This window comes from Felis catus, chromosome A2, assembly GCF_018350175.1.
Source record: "Felis catus isolate Fca126 chromosome A2, F.catus_Fca126_mat1.0, whole genome shotgun sequence".
Taxonomy (NCBI): domain Eukaryota; kingdom Metazoa; phylum Chordata; class Mammalia; order Carnivora; family Felidae; genus Felis; species Felis catus.
This window is the reverse complement of record NC_058369.1, coordinates 36629194-36642207: the sequence shown is the minus strand read 5'-3', so window position 1 is coordinate 36642207 and position 13014 is coordinate 36629194. Positions and strand designations below refer to the sequence as shown.

The 13014-nt window shown below is 41.6% G+C and overlaps 1 protein-coding gene and 1 long non-coding RNA gene across 11 annotated transcripts in view; one reads left to right on the top strand and one right to left on the bottom strand.

Moving 5' to 3' along the window:
• Positions 1-13014, top strand: part of FRMD4B (FERM domain containing 4B) — a 356794-nt gene that overhangs the window by 63025 nt on the left and 280755 nt on the right. For all 6 annotated transcript variants that reach the window (XM_045053138.1, XM_045053139.1, XM_045053143.1 and 3 more), the window contains exon 2: positions 7912-8038. The gene's annotated coding sequence lies outside the window, so the exon portion shown is untranslated. The remainder of the gene's footprint in view (positions 1-7911; positions 8039-13014) is intronic.
• Positions 1-13014, bottom strand: part of LOC123384120 — a 69133-nt gene that overhangs the window by 41346 nt on the left and 14773 nt on the right. The gene's annotated exons all lie outside the window — the stretch shown is intronic.

Below are 13014 nucleotides of genomic sequence, written 5' to 3'. Positions count from 1 at the left end.
ACTATGGTATGGTTGTATTATAGAGTGCCATACAACAGTCAATGACCTAGATCTGTATGGACCAAAATGAAGATGTCTCAAAAACAATGTGGAGTACAGTGTAATATACATGCTGTACTTTATAAAAACTGTAAAACCTACACTACTGTAGGATATGTTGTTTTGGACACACACACACACACACACACACACACACACAGACATATCCATGTGTGAACTGGAGGGGTTTAAGTTCCATGTGGTTCTATTTCTCAAAAGAGTTAATGAATGCGAAGAACAACATTAGTTCATTTTGAGTGACGGCACAGTGACGCGGACAGGAGTTTGTCACATCATCCTTTGCGTAATGCTGTATTTTCGCCAGCACTCAGGCTGCTGAGTGGACAGTGGATGGGGCGAATGGAAGGGTGAGCATGGGAGTGAGCATGGGGACAAGGGGGCAGTGAGGCTGTGCTGGAAGAAGATTCGGGCCCGGGAGGAGCCAAGTGAGGACCCCAGCATCCCTGCCAATGCTACTTTGAACTCCAACGGCACGTGACCACTTTTCTGCTTCATTTCTCTATCACCTAAAGGTCTTTCTGGAATAACACTTCCCTTTATTGCTTCCTCTGTCTTCCAAGCTATGATGTTGTCACCTAAGCAGGCCAAAGATTTGTTGGCTGCCTTTTTTTTTTTTTTTTTTTTTAGCAGAATGAGACATTCTGTATAAACAATTTAAGCCCTCTCTCTCTATCCCCATCCCTGCAATTACGCTCCTACATTTCTTTTTTATTTTTTTTTTCTGGAGCATTTTTTATTGTGGTAAAATATACATAATGTAAATTTTACCATTCTAGGGTCACCTGGGTGGCTCAGGTGGTTAAGTGTCCGACGCTTGGTTTTGGCTCAAGTCATGATCTCACGGTTTGTGGGATGGAGCCCTGTTACGGGCTCTGCACTGACAGTGTGGAGCCTGCTTGGGATTCTCTCTCTGTCTCTGTCTCTCTGCCCTTCCCTTGTTTGTGCTCTTTCCTCTCTCAAGCTTAAAAAAAAAAGTTTACCCTTCCGACTATTTTTAAATGTGCAGTTCAGCAGCATTAAGTAAATTCACAGTGTTGTAAAACCTTCATTGCCATCGGTCTCCAGAACCTTTTTCATCACTCCAAATTGAAACTCTGTGCCCATTAAACAATCACTTCCATTCCTCAGTCCCCTATGCTCTGATAACCTCTGTTCTACTCTCCATCTGTATGAATTTGACTACTCGAGGCACCGCATGCAAGTGAGATCATACAATATTTGTCCTATTGCATCTGGTTCATTCCAGTTACCATAGTGTTTTTAAAATTCATCCACAGTGTGGCATGTATCAGGATTCCATTCTGTTTAAAAATGGATACTGCTCCATTGTATGTGTATACCACGTTTTGTTTATCCATTTATCTTGTCAGTGGACACTTGGATTATTCCTGCCTTTGGGCTACTGTGAACAGAATAACATATAATGCAGCTATGAACAGGTGCACAACCGTCTGCTTTCAATTCTTTGGGGTATGTACCCAGAAGTAGAATTCTTGTATCTTATGGTAATTTTATGTTTAATTTTTTAAGGAGCTTTCAAATCATTTTCTACAAAGACTGCACCATTTTACATCCCCATCTGCAATGCGTTCTAACTTTTCCTCATTTTCACCAACATTTGTTATTTTTCACTTAAAAAAAAAATATCCCACCTAATGGGTATTAAGTGGTGTCTTATTGCGGCTTTGTCCTACACTTCTTTTATAATTAGTGTTAAGAAAGCCTCATACATGTCTTCTGTTCAGTTGATTGGTCCCTAATACCCATGATTTTTAGTGTTTTTGCATTTCTTTAAATGCATGCCATGAAACACAGGTCCTATTATAAGCTTCTGGCACTGGGGGCTTGGGGGCATGAGATGGGAGAGGTTAAATTGGGAAACAGTGCAAACGACAGCGACAACAAGCACCTCCTGCAAAGTCATAGCGAGTGCATATTTAACTTTGGCAAATTGAAGACGTTAGTGTGAGTTGGTATCCTGACCCTCCTGGCAGTTCTCAGTGTCTTCAAGCATCTTACCATGCCGAGGGCGATTCGTAGGCATGTTTTTATACAGGGGCCCGTAAAGAAAGCCAACTCTTCCATGTGGTGCTCAAAAGCAATTTTATCTGTTGGCAACTTTGAAGGAAAACCTGGCCATGTTGATGATGACATGCGATGGTAGACTGTATGGTGTGGCACTTTCCCTACGGGATTCCCAGTGTTCGTTCTGATCATTCACAGTTTTCAGTTTGAACTGACTTTAGAAATTACTTCCAATGCAAGATGCAGTTTTACTGTATATCCTCCCCTTGAAGTTTGAAGCATATATTTTCCAGACCCTGAAAAGTCCTACAATAAAAATAAAAAAACAAAAACCTGACTACCATAGATTAAAGCAGGAGTTGGCAAACTATCTCTGTCAAAGGCCAGAGAGTAAATACTTTTGGTCTTGGGTCTCTGGCACAGCTATTCAGCCGTGTGATTGTAGCTCCGGAGCGACCAGAGGCAGTCTTTAAATGACTGGATGTGACTGTGTGCCAAAAAACTTTACCTGCAGAAACAGTCAGCAGGCTGGATTTAATTTGCAGGCGATACTTTTCTGACCCCTGGTTTAGACCGTTGTGACCAAAGGTTGTTGAATCATGACCTTTCCCACCTTTATTTTTTAAAATTTAAAACCTGTAATAGACCCTTAGGGGCCTGAATTCAAATAGTAGAGGGCTTCGAATCTTTATGGGTGACGCTGAATGTTGATGGCATGTAGCAGGTTTGTTGTTTTTCTAGTACCTGGCTTTGCACTGCTGTGGCAACAGAAATAGTTACTGAGTGGGCAGTATGGGCTAGATTGTGTCCTAAGATTCATATGTTGAGGCTCTGACCCCCCGATACTTCAGAATGTCACTATATTTGGAGAGAAAGCCTTCGAAGAGGTAATTAAGCGAAAATGAGACCTTTACAGCAATCTTCGAAAAGAAGAACAAAACTGGAGGTGTCACAATCCCGTATGTCAAGATACACTACAAAGCTGTTACAATCAAAACAGTATGGTACTGGCACAAAAATAGACACGTGGATCAATGGAACAGAATAGAAAGCCCAGAAATAAACCCATGATTATATGGCCAATTAATCTATGACAGAGGAGGCAATAATATCCAATGGGAATGGATTGGATAATCCATTTCTTTTCAACAAATGGCATTGGGAAAAGTGGACAGCTACATGCAAAAGAATGAAACTGGACCACTGTCTTAAACCACACATAACAATAAAATGGACCAAAGCCTAAATGTGACCCCTGAAACCATAAAATTCCTAGAAGAAAACATAGGCAGCAATCTCTTTGACATCAGCCATAGAAACATTTTTCTAGATGTTTCCTTTGGTAAGGGAAATAAAAGCAAGTTGAACTGTTGGGACTACCCCAAGATAAAAAGCTTTTGCACAGGGAAGGAAACCAGCAACAAAACGAAAAGACAACCTGCTGAATGGGGGGAGATATTTGCAAGTGATGTCTCCAATAAGGAATTAATATCTAAATTATACCAAGAATTTCTACAACCCAACACACAAAAAACAAATGATCCAATTTAAAAATGGGCAGAAGACATGAATAAACATTTTTCCAAAGATGATATACAGATGGCCAACGAACTTGTGAAAAGATGCTCAACGTCACTAGTCATCAGAAAAATACAAAGCAAAACCACAGTGAGATATCACCATACACCTGTAAGAATGGCTAAAATCAACAACATGAGAAACAACAAGTGTTGGCAAGAATGTGGAGAAAAAGGAACCTTCGTGCACTGTTGATGGGAAGGCGAACTGGTAGAACCACTGTGGAAAACAGTATGGACGTCCCTCAAAATATTAAAAATAGAATTACCATATGATCCGGTAATTCCACTGGTAGGTGTATACCCAAAGAAAATAAAAATACTAATTCAAAAAGATACATGCACCTCAGGAGAAACCAAACTTTGTTGCCACCTTGATCTTGGACTTCCAGCCTCTAGAACTGTGAAGGCTGTTCAAACCACTCAGTATATGGCATTTGTTATGACAGCCTAAGCAAAGAGGTGATCATATCTCAGGCATCCTAACTCACTGAGACCTTGAACTTATTTGCTCACCTGTAGGTTCTTAATATGACAAGTATCCTTCACTGAATTTTATGGGTGAAGTTACATGATATGTTCTAATTGCATTTGCATATTTGGTATATCCAAAGATCTTAAGACATTTCCCTCCTACACATTAAGAGTTGAATGGTTGAATATACTCCCATAGTGCTTTTAACTTATTTTTCCTCTGTTCTCTTCTTTAGTCTTCTTTAAAACACTATCCATTCCGTTTCTATTCTTGGGATCTGGAGTTTTCAAATAGATGCATATTTCCTGGGTTGTACAGTTGCTGCTCATTACAGGTCGGAAGTCAGAGTATATCGGGCCATGGGATCAAAGAACTTACTAGCTATTGTAGATGAGGTTGCTATAAACATAAGGGTGCATGTATCCCTTGGAATTAGTGTTTTTGTATTTTGGGGTAAATACCCAGTAGTGCAACTGCTGGCTCATAGGGTAGTTCTATTGTTAACTTTTTAATGAAACTCCACACTGTTTTTCCAGAATGGCAGCACCGGTTTGCATTCCAAGTGTCCATCAATAGATGAATGGATAAAGACATGGTGTGTGTATGTGTGTATATAAAATGGAATACTATCCAGTTATAAAAAGGAATGAAATATTGCCATTTGCAGTGACATGGATGGAGCTAGAAATTACAATGCTAAGTGAAATAAGTCATTCACTTTCGAATGTCCCCTCTCTGTAAAGAGAGATTTCCTGTTATTCTTCCTTTCTAATCTTACTCTAATAAACTTTTACCTGCTGCTAAGAAAGAAAGAAAGAAAGAAAGAAAGAAAGAAAGAAAGAAAGAAAGAAAGAAATCAGTCAGAGAGAAAGACAAATACCATAGGATTTCACTCATATGTGGAATTTAAGAAGCAAAACAAATGAGCAAAGGAAAAAAGAGAGACAAATTAAGAAGCAGGCTCTTTTTTTTTTTTAATTAGTTTTCTTTATTTTTGGAGAGGCAGAGAGAGACAGTGTGAGCAGGGAGGGGGCAGAAAGAGACGGAGACACATAATTGGAAGCAGGCTCCAGGCTCTAAGCTGTCAGCACAGAGCCCGATGCGGGGCTGAACTCAATGAACCGTAAGAGCATGACCTGAGCTGAAGTTGGATGCTCAACTGACTGAGCCACCCAGGCGCCGGAAGCAGACTCTTAATAAAAGAGAACAAACCGGGGCGCCTGGGTGGCGCAGTCGGTTAAGCGTCCGACTTCAGCCAGGTCACCATCTCGCGGTCCGTGAGTTCGAGCCCCGCGTCAGGCTCTGGGCTGATGGCTCGGAGCCTGGAGCCTGTTTCCGATTCTGTGTCTCCCTCTCTCTCTGCCCCTCCCCCATTCATGCTCTGTCTGTCTCTGTCCCAAAAATAAATAAAAACGTTGAAAAAAATTAAAAAAAAAAAAAAGAAAAAGAAAAGAGAACAAACCAATGTTTACCAGAAGGGAGGTAGGTGGGGGGAGGGGGGGGATGGGTGAAATAGGTGATGGAGGTTAAGGAGTGCACTTGTGATGAGCACCAGGTGATGTATAGAAGTGTTGAATCACTATATCATACACCTGAAACTATTACAACACTCTATATTAACTGTACGGGAATTAAAATAAAAAAACAAAAACAACAAAACTTACTAGCTGTGTGTCACCTCAAACAAAGTATCCTCTTGCCGTGACTCAGTTTCCTCATCTTCATAAGATAATGATTCCTATATGATTTTCACAGTTCCCCGAAAGCATTAGCTGCAATGTAAGTGCTATGCCCTGCGCACTAAATGGCTTGTGGTGGGCACTCAATAAATGATTGCCTTTCTCTCTCTTCTGCCCTGTGATCCAGGCTGCTTGTTATATCACTATTTATAAGGTCTAACCCCCAGTCTAGGAACTTATGTAACCTGGTGGACACATGGAATTTGTAGAGAGACGTTTTGATAAAGCAGAAAACGTACGGAGTCACGACGGTGCCAGTTCTCCATGTGGTTCTCCTGCAGGTCCCCTTCCCTCTCTCGAAGCCTCAGTTATCTTACTGTAAAGTGGGGGCTGGGACTACACTATCCCTCTCGTATATTCTATACCCAGTATTTTCCCTGGAAGCCACGGGTCTAAGGAGATGGCTGGATGTGAGAGGTCTTCATTCTGATTTCATCCTACCCAAACCATTACTGCAGTCCCATGGCTACACTCTATGAACATTAGATCCCACTATTTAAATTTAATTTTTTTGTTAGCATTTTAATATTGAATTTAACACACCTCACATAAAATTAGGGTCTTACTGGCTTTAAGATTCAAAGATAAGTAAATTAGTTTGTTTCCTAAAATTTATTTTTGTCCTAAAAGGATACTGCAAATATTGCCCACAAGAAACTCCCAGCTGGGGTACCTGGGTGGCTCAGTCCATTAAGCATCCAATGCTTGGTTCTGGCTCAGGTCATGAGCTTATGGTTTGTGAATTCGAGCCCTGCATCAGGCTCTCTGCTGACAGCGCAGAGATTCTCTGTCTCCCTCTCTCCGCTCCTTCCCCACTCATGCTCTTTGTCTCAATATAATAAATAAACATTAAAAAAAAAAAAGAAAAGAAACTCTCAGCTCTCATTGTGGTGGAGCCCCTGGAATATCTCGCTCCTGTTAGAAAAGATGGGTGTATCATATGGCATCAGTAAGGAGACAGGAGCAAAGGTGCTGATGAACAAATTGTCCTGAGTTCTTTCTGCTTCCGGCCGCCATCTTCCACTTCACGCCTGTGTCCATGTCCAGGGAGAGCTGAGGCTCAGGTGGAATGGGGAGGTGCAGTGCGGGATGGTTGGACAAGTCGAGTTTTATCCACTCACACGGCAAAACAGTGAATGCCACACCTGCTGCTTCCGCCTTCTTGTCCACTTTTTACACACTCCTGGGTGTGAAACAGTTTGGCCCACAGCTGACAAGAAGCGCACTTCCTGACTTAAGGAGAGCTTCCGAGGGATAGCTGTTTCCTTTTCTTTTATAGAGAAAATGACAAATACATATAAATGAGCATCTTAGGGCGCAAGACACACACTAAATTTCATCAGTATTCATGACATGTGCTTCATTCTCTCCACAACTGACATCTGTTAAAAACGAGATTAGGGGCGCCTGGGTGGCGCAGTCGGTGAAGCGTCCGACTTCAGCCAGGTCACGATCTCACGGTCCGGGAGTTCAAGCCCCGCGACGGGCTCTGGGCTGATGGCTCAGAGCCTGGAGCCTGTTTCCGATTCTGTGTCTCCCTCTCTCTCTGCCCCTCCCCCGTTCGTGCTCTGTCTCTCTCTGTCTCAAAAATAAAATAAAACGTTGAAAAAAAAATTAAAAAAAAAAAAAACACGAGATTTGGGAGTGCTATCCTGGTTCCAGTAATTCTGTAACATGGATTCTGCGGTGATGCTTTATTGATTTCTCCCACTTTTGTCACCCTGAATTTACAACGACTGTAGATAACTTTCAGCCCTGCGGAATCTCCTTCTACAGAGACGGTAACACTGTCTATTCAATGAAATGCATTATGTAAGAGGCCGAATCACTTAGTTGTTGAGAACAGCCTCAATTTCATTTGTATGTCGAGATAGCTCCATTTTAAATCTCGTTAGGTAAATTTCTAAAACGGTGATTAAACTGTAGCCAGCCAAGGGAAAACTGGAAATAAATTAGAAGTGTCACTGATTTGAGAACTCTAGTTCTTTCCTGCGTGCCTACAGAAATTAAGGAGCGTCTCTTTTCTGGGTTACAGGCTTTGGTGAGAAATCCGGAAGAAAGAATGTGTGAAAGAAAAAGATGACAACTATGCATGGCAAACAAAATCCAAAGATTATTACAGTGAAAGCAAGAGGAAGTCAGAAGAATACCTACTAGTAAAGGTAAGTGGACACCTGTAAATGCTGAACTCTGATGCTGAACAGGAAAGTGGGTTTCTACACGTATGTGTGTGAGTGTACAGAGACTTACCAAGTGGGGATAGGATAGGATAGGATAGGATAGGATAGGATAGGATAGGATAGGATAGGATAGGATACATAATATGATCTACCATCAAAATATCTGTGTTCTAGAAATGAGGAAGAAAATTAGTAAATACAGTTAATTCCTTACTCTCAAATAAAAGCTAGCTGCCCAAAAGTTGAAAAATAGACTTACCTTTTACAAAGGGGTTCTCTTTTCAGAAAGCAAAACAAACAAAAGCCAAAATAGCCAATGTACTAACTAACTGTGCTGTGCCGTTGACCCATTTCCTACAATATATTTCCAATATTTTATACACACAGTTGTAAAGTTATTATCTTTTTGTTCTCAGTTGAACACTGACCGGCTTAAGTCCAGAGGACAATTGAGCAAGCTAATAGTTGATTATTTTTATACATGCAGTGATTTTCATCCTTAGCTTTCTTGTAGTACAGGTGTGCTCTGTACCTTTAGTGTTAGTCCTTTGGGTCTTTCCCCTATTTTCCATGGCTTTTTACAATAAAATAAGAGGGAAATTGAAATATTTCAGTGGCAGCCGAAACTGGAAACCAAACTGCCAGGCTCATGGGCAGTGCTAGCCTATGATGTCTCAGGACTACATTAGGTGATCTCAGAAATCCATATTTGACACAGTCCATATTTGATTTGAGGGAGATTGATGTATAATGTGAAAAGTATGAGTTGTATCCAAGCAGAATGTACAACAGTTAAGGACAGCATGTACACAGTCTCTCGAAATGCTTCCTTGAGTGAAATAAACAGGTGGATTGCAATTTCCACGCACCAACCCGGCTGGAGAGGACTATCCTTGAGCAGTCAGAGACATGGACTCAAGATTCTTGGTCTTCCACTGACCACTTCTATGACTGTGGTCAAAATGGCTCATCTTCCTTCGCCTCCGTTTTCTTGGGTAGATGAGGATACCTGGATGAAATGAGTTAATATTATACAAAGCACTTGGGAGAATGGTGAGCACATAGAAAGTGCTCAATAATTAATGGCTGATTTTATCCTTGAGTAAAGTGTCCTTCAGAGATGGAAATCTCTGTTGTTTTCTGTGGAGCAGAGAGGTGGAGGAGCCGAAAGGGTGCAGAGGAAGTGAAGGCGAATATGTCTCACCCTGGGCACGTATGCACCGTCCACGCTGCTATCTTGGGAACCCACGGGCACTAGGAAGGATAAAAGAAAGCTACAGGGGGCTCAGTGTGTCTTTCAAACTCGTAGTCGCTTAGGTGCTTCAGGAACAATTGGAGAATATAAACTTAAGTGGTGTAGGATCTTAAATTACAAAGCAGGTCATCTCAGACTCTTGGCTGTAATCTGTAAGGCACGGTGTGATCCGGCCCTAGCCGGATTTATCTCCAGCCTCTCCCACTTGCATTCTGGGCTCACTCATACCTTGTTCCCGACCCTTTCAATCACAACAGATCCTTTGCACACACTCCCCGTGAGCCTTTGCACACACTACCCAGTGCAGCCTGTATACCCTCCCTCCCTGCACCTGACTCCTTCGCACTTTCCTTTCTGTCTCAGACCTGTCTACTAAGAAGAACCACCGCCCCCCCCACCATGACACTGTCTTCCAAAAATATCACTGTTACATTTGTTGTCATTCTCGTCAACACTAACTTTGAGGGTCTTTTTGTCCATATCCTTGAAACAAGGGACATTCAGAAGTTTTCTCATCCTTGCCAGTCTGACAGGCGATGAGCTTGGCTATTTAAAGTAGGTATAAGTGGGGTGCCTGGGTGGCTCAATGGGTTAAGGGTCTGACTTCAGCTCAGGTTATGATCTCACAGTTTGTGAGTTTGAGTCCTGCATCGGGCTCTGTGCTGACAGCTCAGAGCCTGGAACCTGCTTTGGATTCTGTGTAACCCCCTCTCTCTGCCCCTCCCCCACTCGTGCTCTGTCTCACTCTGTCTCTCAAATAAATGTTAAAAAAATTTTTTTTAATTTTTAAAAGAAAATAAAGTAGGTATAAGAAAGGACATACAGACAGGCAATGAGGGCAGAAGTTAATCATTCATTAACTTGTCATTAGAGCCTGTTTCCTTTAGGGCACTCATTCTTAATGGGAATTATTTTCTTTATTTGCTTCCTCAGTTATTTTTCCTACCTTTCTTACTGGTCTCTAGGTCCTGTGAGGCTGGGATGATGTTTTCACAATAATATTCTGGGATCCTGGTCCAGCAACTGCTGTATCTGATGTACTTGAAAAACATTCTGGGAGTGAAAAAATGAATGAGAAGGACAGGGTCCCTGATCTCAGGAGCACAGGTGTTGTAATTGAGACAGATGATCGCTTTACAGGACTAGAGATTCAGAATTAGAGCAAGGAGATAATCAATGGGTCTCACAAAAAAATTTGACTCATGGAGGCAGGAGAAAGATTCTAAACATTAACTGCACAGCACAAATAAGGACCAACTTAAATGAGTATAGGCCGTAGTGCCGGGCAGGGTGTTTCCTTTCAGTTGCTGGATTGTGTGGAGATGGGCGGGGTTCGAGGGTAGGGCTCAGGGCAGTGATCGGTTGCCCAACACTACGGAGAAAATTTTGTATTTTAATATTAAGTGCAGCTACACGTATGCATTGCTACTGAATATCAGCCCTGATTATAGTATACCTTATTTAAATAACCAGGTGCATCTGTCAAACTGGCAAGAATGACAGAAGTTCTAAATACCCCTTGTGGGAAAGACATGGACAAAAAGGCTCTCATGATCACTGTCGATGAGACTGTCAACAGTGGCCATATTTTTGGAAGCTAACTTGGCAGTGTTTGTCAAAATGTTAAATGCACATTCGCATTGACCAGATAATAGAACTTTTAAGAGTTTGTCTTCCAGGGGCGCCTGGGTGGCGCAGTCGGTTAAGCGTCCGACTTCAGCCAGGTCACGATCTCGCGGTCCCGGAGTTCGAGCCCCGCGTCGGGCTCTGGGCTGACGGCTCAGAGCCTGGAGCCTGTTTCCGATTCTGTGTCTCCCTCTCTCTGCCCCTCCCCCGTTCATGCTCTGTCTCTCTCTGTCCCAAAAAATAAATAAACGTTGAAAAAAAAAATTTAAATAAAAGAGTTTGTCTTCCAGACAAACTGGTCTGAATACAAAACACTGTATGCACAAGTACATTCGCTCTAGCGCTGTTTTAATAGCAAAAATATGGCAGCAGTTTATGTGTCTATTAATAGAAGAGTAGTAAATAAGTGGTGGTATTTCCATCCAATAGGACAAGGTAGCCCCTGAAATGTATTAACTGAAAGGGGAAAAGCTCCTGAAATTGTGTATATTATGATCATGTCTGTCAAAAGCGAATGAACACAACTTAAGTGTCCATCAGCAGATGAATGGATAAACAAAATTTGGTCTTCGATGGAATATTCTCCCGCCATAAAAAGGAATGAAGTTCTGATACATGCTACAATATGCATAAATTTTGAAAACAGGGGTGCCTGAGTGGCTCAGTCAGTTAAGTGTCCAACTCTTGATTTTGGTTCAGGTCATGATCTCACGGTTCATGAGTTCGAGCCCCATGTTGGGCTCTGTGCTGATAGCACAGAGCCTGCTTGGGATTCTCTCCCTCTCCCTCTCTCTGCCTCTCCCCACTCACATTCTATCTTTCTCTCAAAATAAATAAACATTAAAAAGGGGGGGGGAAGCAAAAAAAAAACCATGAAAACATTACAATAAGTGACACAAAAGGACAAACACTGTACGATTCAACTTATGTGAATTATCTGGACTAGGCAAATTCATAGAGCAAGTAGAGATTACCAGGAATTGGGACAAGGGAGGAATGGTGCATTAATGATTAATGGGATTAACGGGATTACTGTTTGGGGTGATGAAAAAGTCTTGGAAGTAGATAGTGGTGATGGTTGCACAACATTGTGAATGAAATTAACGCCAACGAATTGTACATTCAAAAATGATGAAAATGGCAGATTGATGTCATATCTATTTTATCAGAATTTTTTAAAACTTGAGAGAAAAAGTAAATGAGCAGACAAAAAATAAAAGCAGGCCCAAACACACGTGTGCCCACAGGCACCATATAGTCTGGGAAGTTACCTTCAGATTGTTGACAGTGATTGTCTAACAGATGGAATGAGGGGCAGAGCAGGAGAGAAGAAAATTTTATCCCCTATCCTTGTATATTTTTTTGCATTTTTCACAGTAAGCATAGATTTTAACATTTTTTCAATTGAAGGGTTTTTTTTTTAATTTTTTTTTCAACATTTATTTATTTTGGGGACAGAGAGAGACAGAGCATGAACGGGGGAGGGGCAGAGAGAGAGGGAGACACAGAATCGGAAACAGGCTCCAGGCTCTGAGCCATCAGCCCAGAGCCTGACGCGGGGCTCGAACTCCCGGACCGCGAGATCGTGACCTGGCTGAAGTCGGACGCTTAACCGACTGCGCCACCCAGGCGCCCCTGAAGGGTTTTTTTTTTTTAAAAAGTCATCCTGATCTGTGGTAAAACCCTAGAGTTGGTACCATTTTCCAGTTTACAACCAAAACAATCCTGAAAGGTCTGTTTCCAATTGAGTGTGCTCACATATAACATCCCTGTGTGTGCAATGTTTAACCTGGAGTGAGAATTTAATTACAGTTTAAAACAAGAAATAGTTTTCCTTTTCTAAATTAAACTACATCTTGTGGAAAACAGGCTCTCGATATAGAAAGAACTTGATCTTATCCCTCCCTCAAAGAAGACCAACTCCTCTATCTAGTAATTTCCTGCAAAGGAAACTGCTTCTGTTCGTAGTTTTACATCCTCTTTGTTAGTAAAGCATCTAAGGCATGTTGGCTATAAAATAATGAGACTTAATATCAGAACACCCAGAAGTTTTTATGCATAATAAGAGATTTTTTAA